The following is a 23,569-nucleotide window of genomic DNA, read 5'->3' as shown; positions in this document are numbered from 1 at the left end:
ACTTCATCCCACTGAATGTTTCACATTAAAAAAACATAAAAATAACTAACCAGAGAAAGCAATAATAGGATTGGCCAGGGCCCATGAATCCCTAAAAATGGTCTCACATAGTCATTGCAGAAACCCAATGTTGTGTGTCTAAGTGGTCTCCTGGGTGAAAACACAGTTCCCTCCCAGGAGATGGGCTTAGAGCCTGAATGGAGTCCACCTTGAGTTGGAGAGGTGGACATTAAGAAATACCTGGTTTCACCAGCCGGTGTTGCTCAGTGGTTGAGCATCGACCCATGAATCGGGAGGTCACGGTTCAATCCCTGGTCGGAGCACATGCCTGGGTTGCAAGCTCAATCCCCAGTGTGGGGCATGCACAAGGCAGCGAGCCCATCAGTGACTCTCTCCCAAGGATATTTCTCTCTCACTCCCTTCCTCTTTCTCTAAAATAAATTAAAAAATGTATATATTAAAAATAACTAATTGGTTTCAGCTGACTGCTTCCTGGGCCCCACGTACACTGCACTCTGGTTTCTGAATACCACTCACTCCAATAAAACTGTTCCAACTAAAATCACCACAACTTCCTGGTTAAAACCAACAGCCCCCATCATGCTCATTTCACGTCACCTTCCTGCGGCTTCTAGAAGCATCTGCTTGTATCCCCTCTACAGGGTGACCCTCCAGTCTTCTGCCAGAGTGGAAGCGGGGCCCCATCTTCTTACACGGACGGGAAAATGACTTGGGGCCCCGCCTCTTTCTTTAAAATGATTTGAACCAGTTCTCCTGGCTTTAGACCCTCCTCTTCCTCTGCTTCCAGAGTGTCTATGACCTCTGATTCCTGAGACGGGGGTGGGGGTGGGGGTGGGGGGGGTCTCTTATTAAAATGATCTAAGTTCTCCTTTTTATGTTCTTGATGAAGATCTTGAGATTAAAATTATGACTGCTTCACAATATGAATTAGGGAGTTTGCAAATTCATTTTAAAACGTATGGGTCTCCTACATGAAGGGTTTGGTAGGAGACACTTTATGGCTCATCTATATTTTGAACATTTTTACATGATTATACTATTTGAAGGATCATAACTACCTAAAACCAAAAGCAGAATAATGTTTTCTTAGGCAAAATATTCTGCCACGTTTGCAGCTCTGAGACTTCTGGTATCGGCAGGGAAGGACGAAGGATGCAGAAGGGGGCATGTCCTTCAGACCTCCCACTCCACCCCCCAGGGCCCCTCCTGAATACACACCCTCACAGACCTACGATGCCAACTACCTACCCATTGCCTCTACCCAGGACACCTCCACTAGCATTTTCCAACTCTCACCCGCTACCAAGCAGCCAAGGAAACCGGGCCTAGGAGTCCGAGACTCCAGGGCAGTCCAGTTCCGGGATTTTCCCGCTTCCGGCCCTATCAGCAGGGAATGACCATGCGGCAGCTGCTAGTCACATCAGGCCATCTGACAAGGCATGTGCCAGCGTGCACCGGCCCCACCACGTGACCCTGCACCCTCCCTGATGTGGAACGATGTGGTCAGGATGCGTGTTTCTGCAGCAGGTGACCAGAGGAAGAACACAGTCCGCCACTTGTTAGCGAGCGTCCCTGCTGTCCTCCTCGTCCTCACGCAGGGCACTTCCCATCTAGACTTGTCTCTTAACCTCAGCAACAGCCTGCACTTAGGAGCCCCTGTGCAACAAAGAAAAACTATAATTTTATCACCGTCACCCCCACTCACTCAGTTTGCTTTGAGAAATCCTGGTGATTAAAAGAAGCTGAGGAATAGGAAGGAAGGTGGGAGATTCTGAAACCTTACTGCTCAAAGACAGTTGTTTCCCTAGCTTGACTAACAGGTCAAGTGGGCAATGGCTCTGTAATGTGGTCTGAAGGCATTACTCAGCAAAAGGTCTGCCCGCCTCTCTCTGAAATTCTGCCACTAATTTGCTGATGGAAGGGCCCTCCTTCGCTTTCAGCTGCAGGGCTAGAGGGGACAGGAAACAATGCATCTAAATTCACGCATTCTAAGAGATCAACTGAAGGACTTGTATGCATGCATATGAGCATAACCAATGGACATAAGACACTGGGGGGTAGGGGAGGCCAGGTGATTGTCAAGGGCGGGGGGGAGGGGAAGGAGACATATGTAATACTCTTTGTAATACTTTAAGCAATAAAAAATAAATAAATAAATTCACGCATTCCACAGTTTGCCCAGGACTCACCTCGTGGAATTTTTACAGGTTCAGGAGGGCAGAGGGCATCCCAGGTGGGTATGAGGGGTGATGGGAGGGGCATGAGAGGCAAGAAGGGGGAGTCAGAGATGTAAAAACATTTCTAAACTAGAAAAGACTCCCAGCCCAATGCTATTCTCTGCAAAATCCAGGAAGAAGCCATGTTTGCAGGGTCTCTGCCTCCTCCAGGTCTAAGAATTTCCTTCTCTTGAGGAGAGATCACGTCTCATCCAGCCAGGCAGTGGGAGCAGAGGGGGCATAGGAGAGACAAACGCAGCAAGCAACATCCGCTCTGGCAGCCTGGAAACTAACATAACGCTTATTTATGTACCTGTTAATTGTATGCAAGTAATCCCAGAATCACAAGTTGCTTTTACTATTTCCTGCATGTGGATCCGTTGAGAAATTCTCTTATTATTCTAATACTAGAGAGGTAACAAAACAATTTGAGAATTACGACAGGATGGGAAATGTGGGAGCAGTGACAAGGGGCCGCAGAGGGATCAGGCGCTGTTGTTAGCTCATTCTTCAAGTTCGGAGTTGAAGCTACAGGGGCCCAGTCTACACAGACTGAACTCCCTAGAGCAGTGGTCACCAACCTTTCGGACCTCACGGACCACCGGTTGACGACTGCTGCCCTAGAGGATATGCTGTTCATTCATTCAACAAATATAAAGGAATCTGTACTGTGGCCCAGGGATCCCTGCTATGGGCTGGTCACTGGCAGCCCAGATATCAATAAAACTGCGCCAGACCTTCAGAAAACAGAAAAATGACAGAGCAATGTGGTCAGCTGTAGAGGTCAAAGGGCAGACAGAGTCTTGTGGGAGAATTTCGAAATGGCATCCAACTTAGGCAACGTGTGTGTGCGTACGTGTGTGTGTGTGTGTGTGTGTGTGTGTGTTGAGAAGTAACATGGCGTGCACTGGGAACAAAAGAAACTTTTTATTGCTGAGGAATAAAATATGGGGCAAATGCCAGGAGATAAGCCTGGAGAAACCAGCAGGGGTCGCTCACCAAGAACTTTGTCAGGTTAAGGAATGTGTACTTCACCCTGTAAACACAGGCTGGGGAGCCACGCACAGAATTCAGTCGCGGGCATATCACAGTGAAGCTTAATTGCGAAGATGCAGTTCTCTGGCTGTGTGGAGGACGGGTGGGAGGAGGTAAACAATGAAGGTAGGGAAAGCAATTAGGAGGTCATTCTTGTAGGTGGGAGAGAGGTGACAGAGGCCTGAACTGGGGGCGTGGCTATGGGAATGGAGAGGCAGGAATAATGCTGAGAGCTATGTGGGAGGCAAGACCAACCATAGTTGGTGGCAGACTGAATAAGGAGAAGGAAGAAAGGAAGATGCTCAGGATGGCCCTCAAGTGTCTTACTTAGTGATTAGTAATTGGAGCGGCCACCAGTATAAGTGAGAGAATACAGGAGGGAGGAGGTTTTGTGGGCTAGAGGGGGCTGAGTGGCATCCTGGAGAAGATTTCTAGCAAGTCGTTCAACAGGAGGATCTGAAGGTCAGCCCAGAGGCCTGACAAGGGAATGAAGTACTCAACAGTGGGTCAGGCTAATTATGATTCATCCCCGAGCCCCGCCTCCCTGAGAGCATGGCCACCAAACACCTCGGCCAAATCTGGGCCCTGTTGTCAAGAAATAATGGGTGGGCATGGCCCACAGTGTCTGCCACTACGGGACATATGTGGGAGAGTTTGTGTCCAGGGGTAGAAGTGATGCCTGATTTCCTTGATTGTCTGCTGAGAGTGAAGGAAAAGGGTTGACTAGGACAGTGGTCAGCAAACTGCGGCCCCTTGAGTATGGCTCTTCCACAAAGTACCATGTGCGGGCGCGCACGTACAGTGCAATTGAAACTTTGTGGCCACACTCAAGGGGCCAAAGAGCCGCATGTGGCTCGCGAGCCGCAGTGTGCCGACCACTGGACTAGGAGGCTTGAAGAAACGTATGATTTGAAAGTCGGTGAAGGAAATGAAAGAGTTGACTAAAGATAGACAATTGAGAGGTAGTGTTAAGGGGCAAGCTGAGCTGGGGGACCATGAATTTTTCCACATGCCAACCTATGTGTGACTATTTTTCCAGGCTGTTCCCCTACTCTGGTGCAAGTGCAAAGGAAGTAGAGAGTAATAATACCACTTGTTGCAGGTTGGGGTTTTATGGATAATAGGATAGAAGGATAAAGGATGGAAAGGAATCAAAGAGGCTTGTGAAAGCATCGTTCAGATTACTCTATAACCCATGGGATCGAGAAAAAGCAGATAACTGTGAGAACATGATGTGACTGAGGGACAGGAAGTGCCTATGAGGTCACAGTAATGGGAGAGACATTTGGGGACAGGACAGTGTGGCCAAAGAGAGGAGGACACTGGAGTGTTGCCCAAGCAAGGTTGGTTGAAGAGGAAACAAATGAAGGATATTAGAGTTAATGATGTCCAGGAGTTTGGAGACTGGATTGCTGAATGGGTTGTCTTACAAATGGTAAAATACTCCAGGACTGTGTCTAAAATACATGGGAATAATGGCTGACAGCCACCTCGAAATGGTCAGTGAAGAAAGGGAACTCACTAGGAAATTGGCAGGTATCCAGTGACCAGGAGGAAAAGAACATGACCTGGAAGGGGAAAGAGTTTCTACTTGAAGGTTGAAGGTCTGGAGGTGGAGTGAGAGTCAGAACAGCAACCTTTTTCCCGGAGGATGCTGCACGGATGCAGAACCAAGAACTGATGTGTGGAGTGCAGAAGTCAAGACTTTGAGGAGGTCCAGGTCTGTTAAGAAAGGAGGTTGAAGGTCTTCTGAAGCAGCTTGGAGCATAGAGGAGTGTATGTTAACAATGGAAGGGGCCCAATTGTCACCAACACCCCCAAAGAATGCTCAGGTCCTTGGAGTAGATGATAGTCTGACTCAAACTCAGTGTATGTTTCAATAAGCCTCGCAGCCCTCCATCTGAGGAGGGAGGAGTTCCAAGCTCGACAAAACACCAACAGCATCAGTACTAATGCAAGAACCTCCCTACGCCAGAGCAAATAAAAAATAAAGGTGTGAGTGTGGCTATGAGACAGTGTGTCTCTGAGCAGGAATTTATACGTTTCTGCTCAGCTGGTTCCTGCTCACTCTTTTGTTTTCCTTCATTTGCATTTCTGGTTCCTATTCTCATGACAGTCACTATTTACTTGACAGATAGAAGGCCGGCTGAGGGTGGAGTACGATTAGCATAGAAACAAGATTTTAAAATAGCTGGAACAGGGAAGGACTGTAGAGCCTGCGGATCCCTGGAGGCTTGACCTCAAAAGTAACCGAGAGAAAATGCACTTGGGCGATCCTCAGCCAGCCCTAAGAACGCCCTGCCTGGCCCGGGTGACCGGGGGTGAGGCACTGTTTGACTTGGCAGCCAGCTGCCACCCAGGGTTTCATTTAGCTCAAATATTCTGAAAAGATTTAGGAGCAATGCCCAGCACTGAAAGGAAGCATAGGCGGTGTAAGAAAGTGAAGCCTTTCGACTCACAACCACCCTGGCTCTGAACGCCAGTGGCCACGCCAAGCTCTACTTCCCGTAGCAACTTACTTGAACTGTAAGAGAAGTGGCCATTTAAGGTAAGTCAGCTATAGGTCAAGTTCTTCATGTCCGTCACCAGAAAATCCCCACCTCCCCCAGCTTCCCGGGTCGGCCTCGCCCCGTGAAACATCCAAGTTGGGGAAGCCTAAGAGCTCCTCCAGGACTTCCAAGGTGGACAGAAATGCTCTTCAAACTGCTGCTGTTGAGACAGGCCCGTAAGCCCGGACACGCGGAATGGGGAAACCGAGACAGACGTTAAACAGCGGTTTGCAGCCACCTCGTAAATCCTACCTTCCCTAAACCAAGGGCACTTAAAGTAAATGCTTAGCACTTCTCCCCTACCAGCGGGTAAATAGCTTAAATCACCTACTCAGGGAGACAGACAGCAGAAGTCCCGTTAGAGCCATTTGCCAACCTCACCTAAGGACAGGTGAAATGAAGAGAATAAACCTCATTTAGACACACCAGCATAAAGCTGATGAATGTTCTATTGAGACCCTCCCCTAAGACTTCCCCTAAACTTCCAGACTTTAAACCCCCTCAAAACAAAATCCAACACACGCTCTCTCTCCCAGGAGCACACCCACACCTCACCTCTCTCCCCACCCCCTGCCTCCCTTCCCCCTAGGCATCATCTCCTAAACTCTAAGGGACCCCACCCACAAGGCTTGCAACCAGGGAGCAATGGGCAGCGGCAGCTCATGGCAGGCGAACCCCCTCAGCCTGTCCCCCAACCCCCCTTTTCTCTGCCTTCTCAGCCAAAGCAGCCCAGCACAGGCTCATTTCCCCACCGCGTCCCTCTCCTGCTGCTCCTTCCGTCCTAGGCCCTTCCTTGCTTCACTGTCCCCAGCCTGAACACACGTTCTCTAAAATCCACCTGGACTCCTGTTATGAAATTGTTTCTGCATGAAGTCAAAACCCACACGCTACCAGCTGGCCCTGGGTCTTGGGGAACAACGCTTGGGGTGGAACAGGAGCTCAGAGAGCGGGGACCCAGCAGCGCACGCTCGGGCCTCCTCAGTAGTAGCGAGGAGTCCACCCGTGAGGACGTCAGTGTTGGCCAACAGTTTTCAATGGTGGCGCCACGTGGCAGCAAGGGAAACAATGGCACGGGCCCAGCCAGGCCTGGTCGTGTCACCCCTGGTGTTTGAGAGCAGCTCTGGCTCCCTTTGGGCTGAGAGAGCCACCTGGGGTTCGCGGACAACGAAGGAGGGAAGGGGCTCAAGGTAAGACCCTGAACGCCCTGCAAACGAGGACAGCGAGGATCCCAGTGACGGAGGAGAGAAACAGCGCCGTGTGCCAGGTACGGGTGGGCAAACGGTGGTTTACTGTTGTGAGTCTGCAAAACAGTTTTTTTTTTGTATTGTTGTGTATTAACTACTGCGTTATTCATTGGTATCACAACTGTAAGCCTACCTTCCCCACCTTGTATCTGATCTGGTAACGACTGTATATGGTATGTACCTTACTCACACGGTAAGGACATACTGCCTCACAATCACACGCTAAGGACATACTGCCTCACAATCACACGCTAAGGACATACTGCCTCACAATCACACGCTAAGGACATACTGCCTCACAATCACACGCTAAGGACATACTGCCTCTCGATCACATGACAAGGACATACTGCCTCTCGATCACACGCTAAGGACATACTGCCTCTCAATCACACGCTAAGGACATACTGCCTCTCGATCACACGCTAAGGACATACCACGTCTCGATCACACACTAAGGACATACCGCCTCTCAATTACACAGTAAGGACATACTGCCTCTCGATCACATGCTAAGGACATACCGCCTCACAACATGAAAACTTGGCACTGGCTCTCTTGACTGGTAGGACAATGGGTGCTTATATATATTTTTATTTGTATTTATTTTCCAAATTTCCACAATAAGCATGCATTATTCTTAAAAAATAAAAAAAAAAGGAGGGGGTGTACATCAAATATAAAGAAGAGAATACTTAGTCCATATTTCCCACCCTGCCAGGCGAGCTTCTCTGGGTGACCCAGAACCTATAACCAACAATGATCTCCAGGGGCTTTTGTGGGAACTAAAGTGGTGAGTCCTAGGCCCCTGAGTAGCCAGGATCTGCCATCTGCTCAGCAGGAGTCCCGGCAACCAGGCTTCTCATTGAAGGTGCTGGCCCAGCCCAGGAAAGGACCCTCCCACCTCCTGCCACTGATCGGGGCTCCACAGTTCAGGTGGCCCCTGAGGCGGCCGCTCAGGGGTGTCAGTGGGGATTTCCCACACAGGCTCCCACCCTCACACCGGACTCCACCTAGTTTCACTTCAGGTACCAGGCCCTGAGCCCACAGAGCAACCCACAGGCCCTCCCTCCAGCGATTCGAATGCCACCCCTAGCCCCCTGGGGCACTTGGTTGTCACACGCATTCATATGGCTTTGCCTCCACCCGGCCAGAGCACTGAGCTCAAGGCGGAGGGGGACACGGAGATGAGAGCCCGGTTCTCTGCCTCCATGGCGGGGGAGGGCCACTGTTAAATAAGAGACGACCAGGTAAACTCGCCATTGCCTCCCACGCCAGCCAGGCCTGCTTCTGCAGGGATCAGGGCTGCCTCAACGCATCTCACAGATGAGGCCCTCACACCCACTCCCGCGGCCTCTGCAGTGGCTCTGCCTCCCCAGCTCTCCCCCAGACGCACACACCGGCCTCGGACCACCTTTCAGCCCCTGTTCCGCACTGCCGGAGGGTTTCTCACAAGTCCATGTCTCCCCGGCCCTCCTTGAAGAGGCCCCACTACCCCCTGAAGGCCTTTCCCAACATCACTGACCTTTCCAGATCACGCGCCCTCTCTCATTCCGCTGCAGCCATCTCCCTCCTCTCCACTCCCCTCCTCACACACACACACCCAGAACACTGGGGCAAGAGCTGGCTGATCAACATTCCTCCGACACAGGGCAGCCTGGAAGAGCCTCTCCCTGCATCTCTGCTTGTCAAAATCCTATCCACCCTCCAAGGTGCGACTTAGCTGACTTTTCCAAAGAGCTTTCTTCACACCCCACGTCGGATCAGTGCTACCTCGGACCATAGTGGCACTTTTCTTCTTATCTTCTTATTTTTTAAATATATTTTTATTGGTTTCAGAGAGGAAGGGAGAGGGAGAGAGATAGAAACATCAATGATGAGAGAGAATCATTGATCGGCTGCCTCCTGCACACCACTAACTGAGGATCAAGCCCACAACCTGGGCATGTGCCCTTGACCGGAACTGAACCTGGGACCCTTCAGTCCACAGGCCGGTGCTCTATCCACTGAGCCAAACCGGCGAGGGCTTATACCTTCTTAACTGTGCTGATCACATCACACACTGACACCCTCAACTTAGCCTTGCGCTCACAGAAACCAAACGTCACACATCCCTCACCACACAGGACCCAGCACAGAGCAGATGCTTCCTCCTTATTGCATCAAGAAGCAAGACATTCTTATCTGCTTTTAATATAAAAACAATGTAAGAAGCCCATGGCCCAGGCTATGGCTTACAGGCCCTAAGTGGTCCAAGGAACAATGTCCTGATGTAAATCTCTATCATTTACTGATGTTCAGTGAATCTACTCACACTGATGTCTTTCTCTCTCCCTCTCCCTCTCCAACTTCTCTTCTCTCTCTCTCTCCCCCCACCACCCCATGGTCTCCCCTAAAGCACTTCCTATGCCATCGCCCATGTCCCAGCGACACACTCGGTTCTCAATGGCAAGGTTCTCAGAGAAGCTTCTGGTCCATGAGCTGTCACAAAGCTGTGCTCCCGAAGCAGAAATGTCCCTGCCCACGGTCTTGTGGAATTGACACGAATTCTTTCCACTTCCTCTTACAGCTGGTTCCCTCTCTCCCTGGGGCAGGGGCAGGGCTGAGACAGATGCACGAGACCCATCTGACCTCAGACATCACGCCTCCCCTCAGAAGCCTAGGGTCCTGTGACCGGGCCAAGATTGAGGGGCTGGGTTCCTGCTTCCATAGCACAGGGAACCTTCAGGAGGCTCCTGAGTCCCTGGCCGGGTCACGGACCAACTTGCCAAAGATGCCCAGACACGCCCGAACTGCACTGTGAACACAGCAGACCCGGCGTCATAAATAGTGAGCAGGCCTCAGGCCCCGAGGCCGTCACGGGCACGCTCAATAGAGAGGGCCCCCCAGCCTCACCCCCACTAGCTGGGCAGCCCACTCCAGACCTGACCTCTAGGGACAGACGCCCTCTCCACCGCCTCTGGCTGCTGGCTCCAGGGGAAGTTCTCCGCACAGCCTCCCCCTGTCACCAGCTTGAGGCAGCTGCTTTCCTTCCATGCGGGTTATTCACGAGGGGCGGGGGGGGGGGAGGGGGGGGGACGGGCAGGCGGGAGGAAGAGGAAGGCGGGAGGAGAAGGGTGTTTAGAACATGAAAAGGGTCAGGAAGGGTTTTATTGTTCTCTGAGCCCGCAGAGCCTGGGAATTCCCCTTCCCCGGTGCTGGGGACACAGCCCGGATGCTGTGACGGGCGCTGACCGCCCCTCATCTGGACCTAGAGGCTCCGATGCCGCGGCCCTGGCCCTGCTGCCGGAACCTGTGGGGCAAATGCTGTGACTGCAGATTCCTCAGGGACAAGCTTGGGGCGAGCTGGACCCTCCCTCTGGGTGGGGCGAGCTGGAACCTGGAGAGGCCTGTGGGAGGGCAGGGTCCCAGGGGACAAGGAAGCACCCGAGAGGGTCCAAGGGGCCCTGAGGTGAGGCCCCTGTGTCGGTGTGAGGTTCGGTGTTAGAATTTCCCCCACACCCTCCCCAGCTGTCTCCCCCACTTGGACAAAAACAAAATATCGAGTATGAATCCACAGACTTGGTTGTATGAGAACTGTCATGTCGCTGTATTGACTCGAATTTTACTCTGACTCAGAGTCCCTGTCCCTTGTCGATGGGAAATCCAATCCAGTCATTACAGGTGTTCAATAAATACTTGTTCAGTGAACAGACAGCCAGACCCCATCAAATGGGCCCCTCAGAGCTGTGCAAAGGGCCTGGGGCTGCTGCTGCCGCTCAAAATATTTGTGAGGCCGTTCCAGCCCACGCTGGTGACTGCATTGGGCCCTCCACATGGCCCTTTGAAATCTAACCTCACCGTGATTTTCATGCAACTTTAGAGGGGCCTATGAGCCCATCACCGGGGGCCCAGGGGCCTGTACCACTCCATCCAAAATCAGGCCAGCAGCAGCTCCCACCATGCACCCCTCAGATGTCTCTGCCACCACTCCCTCCTCTCCTCTCTGTCACCTCTTTCCCAGGTCTGAGGCCAGGTCTGAGCCTTCCCCTCCCCTCCCTCCAACAAACACAGCACAGTGTCTGCTGGAGTGGAGGGCATGGCCTCAGACTGGAAGTTGTCAGGACCAAGAATCCTACAGATGGGACTTATTTGTCTACCATGTGGGGAGATGACACTGCAAAGGTGGGCTTTCTTCTGGCTTTTCTTGAAAAACCAGGAAATATAGAAATGCAGCCCGTTTGATGGGTCTGGGTGTCTGTTCACTGAACGAATATTTGCTGAGCACCTGTTACTTCCCAGGTGATGATCTTCCAGGCTCTGGCGCTGAAACAGTGAACCCGACGGTGAGATTCCAGTGTGGGTGGGGCTCGCGTTCTATCTGATGTTGGAGAGAAAGGGACAGGCATCTAGGGGAAGCGGGGGAGAGGAGGGGTGGGGACCAGGGAGTAACCACATGGGAGCCAGCCATCAACAAGGCCCTTCAGGCAGCGGTAAGGGCTGCGAAGAGAAGACACGGGGGATGGAGGCAGAGTGAGGCACTATCTAGACTGAGAGGCCGAGAGGCAGGGAAGCTTCCCCCCAGAGGTCGGTGGTCAGAGGTCGTTGAGCGGAAACCTGAATGACGAGGAGGAGCAGGCAGCAAGATCTGGGGATGAGCGCCAGGCGGGAACACGGCTGCACTCTTTGTGCCGCCCTAGCCCTGGGTGGGTGCCGGCTCATCCACGTGGCTGCCTCCCGTCCCCCACAGCTCCACACCCCTCCAGCCCAGCAAGCGCTTCAGACAGCGTGGGCACCATCCGAAGACGTGTCCTCACCCACCTCAGGGAGCTGTCTCAAGTCTCCAGGGACCACATCATAAAAGAAAGGGCTGGATGTGCAGGTCAGGGTGACAAATGAAACAAGTCAGCCAGACGACCTCTGGGGCCTGCACCCCTGGTTCCTCCTCTGATGGCCCGACCTCCACGCAGCCTGCCCCCCACCTGACCCCCCCACCTCGAATTCCTGTGCAGAGTGGGGACATGTACCAGGCACACTGATAAGCAAGGGGGGAGGCCTGGTTCTATTTTCATGTGAAACAGTGCAAGTCCCATACAGATTCCCCCAGAGCCAAACCCTTCCGCCAACAACAGGGAAGGAAGGACTGAGCCCTGCCCCGCCCCTGCCCACCCACACCCCAGGCTCCCAAAGGGCAGGGTGGGCGGGGACAGCTCAGGTCACATGTTCTCCTGAGACCTCTCACCCGGAAAAGAGCAGAGTGACACCTGGGCCCCTGGCTGTCCCTCGTGGGAATAAGACATGACTGAGCTGGAAACCTTGTAATGAAGCGTTAAGCAAGCTCTCCAAACGATCCGGCCCCACCAGCATTTTCCCTGAGTCTCAGTGATGGCTGCCCTCCCTCAGCTGCCCTCCCTCCGTCACCCCCCCTCAGTCACCCTCCCTCCCATAACCATCTCTCAGCAGCCCGGGGTCACAAGACTCAGCCAGCCTTGCAAGCACCCCCAAGCTCCTGACCCCAGCTGAGAAGAGAACAAACAGTGAGAACAGGCTCTTTAGACGAGCGGTAGTGAGAGGTCAGCAGGGACCACCGTGCTCCTTAAAATATACGCCTGTTTGGCTCCGTCTCCCCGTCTACGTCCTGGGGGAAATCTAAGGCCTGTCTGGGGATTTCTGCAAATTGCAAGGGAACCTACATTCTCCTGTCCCCTCCGGCTCTGATTTCCTGCCCTCACTGAATTTCCATTCTCTGCTCTCCATACTCCCGCGCCTTCTCCACCCAACCCCGTCCTCGCCCAAAAGCAGTCATTCCTACCAGCGCTGCACGTTGGCAGGATTGTGATGGGCCGTTTGTAGGTCAGGAGGGATGGGTTACATTTTCTCACCACACAGCAAACTATCTAACATCTGATACTAGATGTCCCATTTCCCGAACATTCTCTAGGGATTTCTCACCGGCCATGCCTTCCTACAAAGCTCCAGGCTCTCTCCCCCTCCCCCCGGGAACCCTCCCCCTGCCCCTCAGGGCCTGGCAGCTCCCTCCCCTGCTCACAGGTCCCAAGCGCAGCCAGGTGTGCCACGGAGCCAAACCCCCGGGCTCCTTTAGAAGGACCAGTTTTCAAAGACACGTGCTTTACATGATGTTTCTTTTCCTTTGTCTCTTGAATAAAATGATGACTTTAATCCAAACTCATTAGAGAGCAAAGAAACAGTGTTCCCTTTCACTTCCTAAGCTCCCCTGACTGGAGCATGCTCCCCGCTGTCCTTCAGGGGCTCAGCCTCCCACTGCCTTCGGGGCTAAAGACAGGGGCTGCCCCACCCGGGACCCTGCCCCACCCGCAGCTGCAGCTCAGACCCAGCTCCGCGCCTCACGCAGACACTTCTCCACGTGGCCACGTCGTGACCACTGCGCTCGCCTCTTCCACTGAGTGTCCAGACCAAGGGCTCACCCAGGGGCTGGGAAGCCCTTAGGACCCCGTGCACCAGGCAGAGCGTCCGCGAAGCCCTAACACCGCTGCAAAGAGAGGGTTTCCGACTTGAAAAGCTATTTCCCCTCCCAAGTGAGAACCCTGTCAGTAGCTGGTGAACCTGGGCCAAGCTCTGTGTCAGCAACGTGGCCACGGGTGACCAAGAGCCTTCGACAGGTCGCCATTGAACTGGCAGCTTGAGAAAGAGAAGGAACCATCATGAAAAGGCAGCACAATTTCCACACCCGCTGCTATGGGAGTTAGAGCGAAAACACCAAAAACACAAATCCTTGCTTTTCATGGAGAGTTTTAAAAAATGTGATTCAGCCCGGATGGTGTGGCTCAGTGGTTGAGCATTGACCTATGAACCCGGGGATCAGGTTCAATTCCTGGTCAGGGCACATGCCTGGGTTGTGGGCTCAATCCCCAGTGTGGGGCACGCAGGGGGCGGCCCATCAATGATTCTCTCGTCATTGATGTTTCCATCTCTCTCTCCCTCTCCCTTCCTCTCTGAAATCAATAAAAATAGACTTTTTAAAATGTGATTCAATAAGCCACTGCCTTTCACCGACATGAACAGAGTGATTCTGTATTTCACATTCTGCAGAGTCAGGTGTTATTTTAAAATATTAACCACAAAAACCAAGATGAATCACACACACAGATTTACGGTATTCATTACAGAACGACTTAGCTCAGATAAAACCGTGTGACAAACGCACCCCAAGTTCAGGACGGCGAGGCCTACAGCCAATTAAAACTAAACGGGGAGAGATTTAGTCTGAAAATGGAAGATAAGGGTTGCAATTATGCTGCCATCTAACCAAGCACACACGGCTCCCCTTCTGGGCGACTTGATGTATTTTTAATTATCATATCAAGCATTTGACGCTAGAAAAAATGAAATTGACCATAAAAACAAATCTCTCCCCCACAATTCAGAGCAACATCCCTTTCTGCCCACACCCCTCTCCGCACAGGCGCAGTCCCATTAAAGCCGCGTCCTAAATTACGGATAGTCGCTCACCACCTCCTGATCTGTGTTTACCTCGTGTTAATTCTCAATTGAACAGGGAAATGTTTTGTTCTGCCTCATTTACATTGTTAATAGCCTTACACTAGCTTATGAGAAAACAGATACAAACGGCCCTTAGCAAGTGGCAGAATAGCTTCCAAGTCTTCCCTGAACTTGCCCAAGAGAAGACCATGGAACTAACCGTAGGCTCCAGGCAACAGAGGCCCAGGCCCAGACCTGTGGGAGGGGCTCCCACACCTCACAGCACACACTCACCACACCACACACGCACCACACGCACACCGCACACAGTCACTGAATCCGGAGAGCACCTCCTGGGCTCTGGTGCTCATTAACATGGTGGCTCAGAGCCGCCCGCACCCGCACATTCTCTCTTGCTTCCAGCGCCCTGCAGGCCCCAGGAACTACTTCACGCCTCTTGCCCAGATCCTCCCCACGGAAAGCAGCTGGGTCTGCGTGCCGTGAAGAGCTGTGGGTTTGTCCTGCAGAAACAGAACCCTGGGAACTGGAGCACCAGAGTACTTAGCGGAAGAGAAGAGACAAATTCACTTGCCAGGTCCTTCCTCTCGGCGTAAACGCAATGCGCCTCACGCACGGACGCTGGGCGGCCCTGCCAGGAGCACCAGGTGTCTGTGTTCCTCCTTCCCGCGTCTTCTGATGGAAGGATCACAGGATTTGCAACGGATGCAGGTAGCAACTGAAGAACAGTTTGCAATATTAAACAAGTCACGTCACCCTTGAATTTGTGTGTGTGAAGGAAGCATGATGCCTATATATTTACTGGTAATTGGAAGACGGTTGACTGCTAAAACTATAAGTGCTTTTTGTTTTTGTAAAAATACTTAAATTACAAAGACATCAAATTAAAATTCAGCTTTCTTTAAAACATTTCCATAGGATACTTCTTCAGGGGAGAGAGAATAGATATACTTAGATATACCTGTAGCTGTCATTAAGTACAACTTCAAAACCCTGGGCAAAAACCTCACCTATCGATATTAATATCCTGGTTGTAAAACTGTACAATCTATAATAATAAAAGTATAATATGCTAATTAGACTGGACATCCTTCCGGATGTCCTTCCAGACGACTTTCTGGATGAAGCTTCGACGGCGGGGGCGGAGCCCCTTGCACGAACTTCATGCACCGGGCCTCTAGTAGTTTTATAAGAGGGAACTGGGTAAGGGTACATGGGATCTTTCTTATAACTGCGTGTGAATCCACATTTATCTCAGAATTAAAAATGTAATTAAAACTTATTTATAACTTGTATGTTTCTTTTAATTTTAATATATGATTATAAATGCTTTTAATTTTTTTTTCAGTAACTACATGAAAAATAAGGTTAAATTTTCACTTTTTAACATTTACTCTTGACTCTTGAACAATGAGGGGTTAGGGGCACCAACCCCTGTGCAGTTGAAAATCCAAGTACAACTTTTGACCCCCCAAAAGTTACAGTTATCCCTCGGTCTCCACAGGGGATTGGTTCCAGGAACCTCCATAGACACCAAAATCCACAGCTGCTCAAGTCCCTTATGCACAACGGTGTAGAACAATGCACACAGTGCTTCCATTAATAACTGATGAAAACATACTCAAATGCCATTCTGATGCTACCATCCCCTGGTTTAAACATCTTCCGTGGCTTCCAAGGCCTACAGGACCCAAACTCTTAGCTCAGCATTTGAGTCACTGCTGTTCCAGACCCTGGCCCACACCCTTCACTGCTGCCCACACACACACATTCCTCTCTACAGCTCTTGACTATTTCAGGCTCCTTAATGGGCCTTGTGGTCTATCTCGTGCTCTCTGCATGCTCCCCTGCCCCCTCAACACCTTCGTAGCTTTCGAGCATCAAAGCAGCTTCATATCTTTCAAGATTCAGCTAAACCCACCTCCTGTGGGAGTTCTTGCCTCTTTCTCCCCTGAAGGGCCCAGATCAGAGAGAGTTCATCACCCTCTCTCCTGCATCCCTCTCTCCCATGCACATCTATCCTGGACCCAACGCTCAGGGGCTCACGGGTCTTTGCCCCTTTTCGAGTCTGTGAGCGCCTTGCGGATGGAGGCCATGTAACACTTACATTTGCGTTTTCAGTGCCTCCAGTAGTGCCTGGCACGTAGGAGGTGGTTGAGGAAATGTTTGAGGGATGGCTGAAGATCCGTCTCCCCTCACTCCTCCGTCCTGCAGGCTTCTGTTCTTCCCTTTCCTTATCCTCTCGCCAATACAATTCCTTTCTTATCTCCCAAAGCCCCTTACACTTTGCTCACGGGAATAATGGAGCAAATATATTGTCCTGTGCGGGCTGTGTGCAAGCTTGCCTGAGTTCCTCAAGGAGGCACAGTGGGCGTTTCTGAGATACACTGCAGACAATCAAAGAGTTCAAAACTGATGGATAAACAAATTGTCCCATTGGTGTATGACCAAATGAATGAGTGACCTTGAAATACCTTGTAAATTACACAAGGCAGGGTTGTTGGTGGTGTTTTTCTTTGCTCCAGGACATGGTATGGAGAGAACAGACAGATACCGAAAAGCCATTGGACTCACAGGAAGAGCCCTGCGTTGCAGGAGTACAGACGTAACAGGTGAGCACGTGGCTGGAATCAGGAGCGCCGCTGCTCAGCGTCAGGGTGGGGGTTAGGTCCTGGGACTTGGTCTCTGGGGCTGATGGAAGGAAGGGGTGTGAGACATCACCCATCACTTCCACCTGCTCAGAGCGGACTCCCAGTGTGAGTCCTATTGGTCACGTGCAGGGGAAAAAGAGACACAAAGATGTGTCAACATCACCAAATGGCACATTTCAGTTTAATGCACGGTCCCAGCCTTGAGGAGTTTACAATCTGCTTCCAGTTGTAATCACTCCAAACGTTTGCCTGTCCGGTGGTTTCATGAAATAAGAAAATGCACGGGAAAGAGTGTGAGCTTTAGCTTCAGACGGGATGAGTTCAAGTCCTGGCTTGACCCTTTGCTGCTTACAGAGCCTGGCATCTCTGAATCTGTTTCCTGAGCCGTAAAACTCCACTTCCACTTGGGACAGGGACGGGAACCAAGATAACCATGTACCTGGGGAACATCATGCCTGGCCAATAAATTCTGACTGTCCCCACCAAAGCCACCAATCTCTGGATTACGAACTTCAAAACACCTTCCAGTGAAATATTTCGCTCATTTAAACTGTACTAGAAGCCGAAGTTATTACACCAGGAGAATACTTAAGAAAAACATGTGTGTTAAGAATGTGAGATACCCTGCAGGGCTCTCAGTAAATACCTCTTGACTAACAAATGCATGGTCAATGCAGAAAAATCACAGAGACAGAAAGAGCTGACAGCCTCAAAACAGCATAAAAACCAGCTGTGGAATCAGCACAGGATAATGGTTACACTTCAATAACTGTCTTATTCTCTAAAAGCAAAAGTGAAAGCAACTGGAAATCATTTGAAAGAAAAATCAGATTTTCTTTTATAGCCACAAGTTTATATGAACGCCTAGATGCACAGCATCCAAAATGCTGGCATCTTACTGGTAACATTGCTCAAAACAAACAAAAGTGGTTCATGTATTCATGATGTTGGTATCACTTCCTGTCACGTGACCCGGGGAGCAGGCGATCCAGCACCCGTGACCGAGGCACCTGCCTGAACTCTCTGAGCATCACTGCCCTACAGCTCACCTGGCAATGCTCCCAGAGCTCCTCGTGTCGGGCATGTGCTGGGCTTGGGGACAAGATGGACGGACGTCATGCCTGCGCTCAAGGGGAGACGTAGGCCCATAAATAAATGACTGCAAGCAGAGAGTGACTGGCTGACCCTGAGGTCTGTACAGGCCATAAAGTGGCACAAAGATGTGGCCCATTTCACCTGAAGGGTTAAGGGGAGATTTCTCAGGGGAAGTAACACCTGAGCTGAACCTTAAAAGATAAGGCACTTGCCTCACCAATCGAGGGGAGGGGCAGTCCAGAGCGGAACTCCTGGGACAAAGGCCCAGCCACCAAATCGAGGGGTGAAATCAGGGAACTGTGGGTAGTTCCTAAGAACTTATCAGGCACACATAATGTACACATACATACACATACATGTATAATGCACATACTGTATAATGTAGACATAGCTTACTATCCTCGTGAAATTGGCAGCAACCAATTATTTCCAATTACTCACACTCCCTATTGCACAAACTCATCGGGTTCACCGAATATTTTTAAGTTAAGCACCTGGAGTTTTTACTGGCGATAGGTCATTCAATGGCCCTCGGTCACCCATGCCTGCTCCCAGAGGTTCTTGAGTTTCTCTGAGACAGGCCACCCCACGGATAAAGGCCCGAGGAGGGGCGGAGAGGAAGGCGGCTGAAGGACAGAGGCACAGCTTCCCAGCGTGGCATCTCAGTGGCCCGGCAAAACAACACCACATCCCAGAGACGTAAACATTTTGGAACTGTCAGAGACAGGCGTCCCACGATATAAAACGAGAAGATTTCCCATCACGATAAGAGACAGAGACAAGACAGAGCAGTGTGCGAGACCCGCACAGGCGAGGGCGCTGCGCCTGCAGAAGACCCTGTTTGTGTGGCAGACAGAGCCCGTGTGTTGCACAGCGGCCGCCCCTGCAGGCATCGCAGGAGGCCTTCAGTGCGCCTGCCACTGACCCTGAGATACGGGGACAAGGCGAGGTCAGCAGACAGTGCAAGGATCCCTTGTGCTGTAAAAATGGTGCTTTTGGACGTCATCCAAATGGCCCTCTGGCGGCATTAAAATTGCCATTGCAATATGCCATCGACCCAATTTCACGTGCCTTGCCTGCCCCCACAGGTTATGTGACCTTCCCTAAGGTCACACCATCCGTCTGGGCTTCTTGTTCCTCTCCCGTAAAATGAAGGCCTGGACCAGATCACCTCCGAAGCCAGGGCCCGCCCCGGCAGCTCATCATTCTGACTGTGCCCTCTGCCCTTTATCTCAGGCCTCCGTCTGCACTAACAACGCATGGTCTCGGGCAGCAGACATCGCAGCCCTCGTCCCCGAAGGCTCACGGGTGGGGTCCTGGTCCAAACAGCACAGCTCCGCTGAGATGCCCACGGGCTCGTCTGGCCTTGGCATCCTGGGCAACTGTGTGCTGAGTGCAAAGCTACCAGACAATGGCTGCTGCCCGCGAGGCGGGAACTTGACAAAGGAGCCTGGCCTCGCCCTGTGGTTTCACTTCCTCCGGAAACCGAGCTGGCGCGGCAGATGGGCCCCCCGAGAAGGCGCACAGGCTGGGCGGGTGCTGCGTGCAGCGCGGCTTCCTCTGCTGTGAGGCGCTGGGTCCCACGCCACAGCCCCTTCAGCGTGCGGGTCCGGCGCCGGCCCTCCCCCTTGATTCCCTGCTTCGGGTGAAATGGGTGTGGAGTGTGCCCTGGAGTTTCGGGGTTCGGTCCAGCCACTGGGTAGGAAAAGAAGAGCCCTCTCCCCTAGGGTCCCAGCCAAAGGGCACCAGGTGTGAGGAGTGCGGCTTCACTGAGCACCCCTCCCAGAGGACCTCAGCAGTGCCCAGGGGGAGCCCACGCCCGCCCAGCAACACCCCCGCCCAGCAACAGCCCAGCAACACCCCCGCCCAGCAACACCCCCCGCCCAGCAGCAGCCCAGCAACACCCCCGCACAGCAACACCCCCACCGAGCAATACCCCAGCCAGCAACACCCCAGCCCAGCAACACCCCCAGCCCAGCAACACCCCAGCCCAGCAACACCCCAGCCCAGCAACACCCCCAGCCAGCAACACCCCAGCCCAGCAACACCCCCAGCCCAGCAACACCCCAGCCCAGCAACACCCCAGCCCAGCAACACCCCCAGCCAGCAACACCCCAGCCCAGCAACACCCCCAGCCCAGCAACACCCCCAGCCAGCAACACCCCAGCCCAGCAACACCCCAGCCCAGCAACACCCCAGCCCAGCAACACCCCCAGCCAGCAACACCCCCAGCCAGCAACACCCCAGCCCAGCAACACCCCCAGCCAGCAACACCCCAGCCCAGCAACACCCCCAGCCCAGCAACACCCCAGCCCAGCAACACCCCCAGCCAGCAACACCCCAGCCCAGCAACACCCCAGCAACACCCCAGCCCAGCAACACCCCAGCAACACCCCAGCCCAGCAACACCCCCAGCCAGCAACACCCCCAGCCAGCAACACCCCCAGCCAGCAACATCCCAGCCCAGCAACACCCCCAGCCCAGAAACACCCCAGCCCATCAAAACCCCAGCCCAGCAACACCCCCAGCCCAGCAACACCCCAGCCCATCAAAACCCCAGCCCAGCAACACCCCAGCCCAGCAACACCCCAGCCCAGCAACACCCCCAGCCAGCAACACCCCAGCCCAGCAACACCCCCAGCCAGCAACACCCCCAGCCAGCAACACCCCAGCCCAGCAACACCCCCAGCCAGCAACCCCCCAGCCCAGCAACACCCCCAGCCAGCAACACCCCAGCCCAGCAACACCCCAGCCCAGCAACACCCCAGCAACACCCCCAGCCAGCAACACCCCAGCCCAGCAACACCCCAGCAACACCCCAGCCCAGCAACACCCCAGCCCAGCAACACCCCAGCCCAGCAACACCCCAGCAACACCCCAGCCCAGCAACACCCCAGCCCAGCAACACCCCCAGCCAGCAACACCCCCAGCCAGCAACACCCCAGCCCAGCAACACCCCCAGCCCAGCAACACCCCAGCCCAGCAAAACCCCCAGCCAGCAATACCCCCAGCCAGCAACACCCCCAGCCAGCAACACCCCCAGCCAGCAACACCCCAGCCCAGCAACACCACAGCCCAGCAACACCCCAGCCCAGCAACAGCCCAGCAACACCCCCAGCCAGCAACACCCCAGCCCAGCAACACCCCCAGCCAGCAACACCCCAGCCCAGCAACACCCCAGCCCAGCAATACCCCAGCCCAGCAACACCCCCAGCCCACGGGGCAGTGAGCGCTGTCTGTACATTGTAAGGGCATATAGGCCATGTTTGAAAGCATGAGCTCTACAGCCAGAGACCTGGGCTCAAGTCCCACCCCTGCCCCTTCCCACCTCTGTGTCTCCTGCTCTCCAAGCCTCAGCTTCCTCGTCCAGAAACGTAGAATCTAATCCTGAGGGGCAGCGTGAGGATTAAAGGAGATGATGGATGTAAAGCAATAAGGTGTGTGGCTCGCACGCAGAGCTGTGCTGAGCCAAGCCTGACCTCAGACAAAAGGAAAAATCAATAGCACAGAGACTGTCTTTATTTAAAATCGTGATATTTTGTGCGTCATGAAGATTTTTACTTTTTAAAAAGCATTGCTCTAACGTGTGACTTCTCTTGAATTCCGGGGTTCTAGGCGGCATCCCTAAAATCTTGCGCACTCGCCTAAGAACTCAGGAGATGTTAGTTGCCATCATTTTACCTCATCTCACAATGACCACACACCACAATTTAGCACTTCATGATCTAATGCCTTGTATTAGCCACTGCTCCAGGTTCCAAGTAAGATCATGTCCCGTGACTGCCGAGAGCCCGTAGCACAGTTTACCACTGTTACTGCGCTTCAGCTGTCTCACATGCTTGATGGTTTGGTCCCATGATCCTTGAGGGGAGGAGGACCCCTGGCATTTATCCTATGCCACGTCTGGCATAAAGGTGTGGGAACAGCATCAAAGACCTGGCAGGGACCTTTGGGTCATCTAATCCCAGCCGTTTACCTTACAAATAACTTATCTGATGCCCAGGGAGGCTGCCTGATGTAGCCGAACCAGTCAGTGAGAATCCTGGGACAAGAATGCGGCCTCCTGGCTCTTTCCCCTCTGGAACTCTTTCGTTTTCTCTTATCTCCCCATCCCTTACAGCATCAAGGGCAGAGTTCTGCATGTAGGAAAAAGTTTACATGATGTAGATTATTGGTTTCTGAAACACGAGTAATCTTTGCTTTAAGGGGAGGAGGCAATCATTGCCTAGAAAGGTGTGTGTGTTAGCGAGCTGGCTCGGTGCGGCAAGCGGCTACAGACACTGGCTTTGGAGTTAGATGCTCTGACTCGAGTGCTGGCCCCGCCGCTTCCTAGCTGTGTGGCCTTGGATGACATTAAGCTTCTTAACTTTCCTCAACCAAAACATGAACATGTTAATGGTACTTAGAATTGTGAAAAATTCACAAAACATTTCAAGAGTATGGCAGACTTCCTAACACGTAGTAAATGCTCCACAAACATCAGCAATTGTCGCTATTCTAAAAGGAAGCCCCAAGGAAAAATAAATAAAATCAATAAAAGCCCTGAGAGTTAGGTGGGCTATAAGGGCAGATGGACAGTTATATGTACGGTTGTGTGACATACGCACATTTTTATATTATGGTGGGTAAAGATGGGGGATAGGGAGCTAAATGATCAATCAAGCACTTATGGTTTTGCTATATCTAGTCCATGAAGCCTCATAAATAACTCTAATAGCCAATGTATTCTGGGGGAATCTCAGTTCCATATAACCAGCGTGTGCGCGCGCGCACACACACACACACACACACACACACCGAGATGGTACAGATTTCTGAAAGCACCAGGCAGGACTGTAAAAGGAGACCCTCGTAGACTCAGGGTGCCTAATTATAATTCCGTTTTCAGTTCCATTTCAAGAGAAAACAAACTATATTAGCAAGGATGCCCAATCGATAAGCAGAAGCCCAGACAAATATGAGAAGACGCTCTGAGACTTGGAGTGTTGCCAGCACAAGTCTGGTGCTAGGACCAATGCAGAGAGTCGCCCAGGGAATCTGAGTGCACACGATATGGCACCTCCTGCCACTCTCTCCGGCCATTGGTGCAAAGGAAGACGGAGCCTAAACTGGCGGCTCCGCAGGAGATGTGAGGGAGAATTCTCGTGAAAAGTGTCCTGCTTGATAGTACTTACAACTTGCGGGGAAGAAACGACTTGGGGATCCCAAATTTCCAAAGACCCCAATATTTTGCATTTCTGCAGCATCTCGCGAACCATGCCAGCTTCTCACATGAGCAGCTCAGAGTCGTGGCTGAGAGT

The sequence above is a fragment of the Myotis nattereri genome (assembly GCF_964212035.1).
Source record: "Myotis nattereri genome assembly, chromosome: 18".
Taxonomy (NCBI): Eukaryota; Metazoa; Chordata; class Mammalia; order Chiroptera; family Vespertilionidae; genus Myotis; species Myotis nattereri.
The sequence above is the reverse complement of the archived record's forward strand: the minus strand, read 5'-3'. Positions refer to the sequence as shown.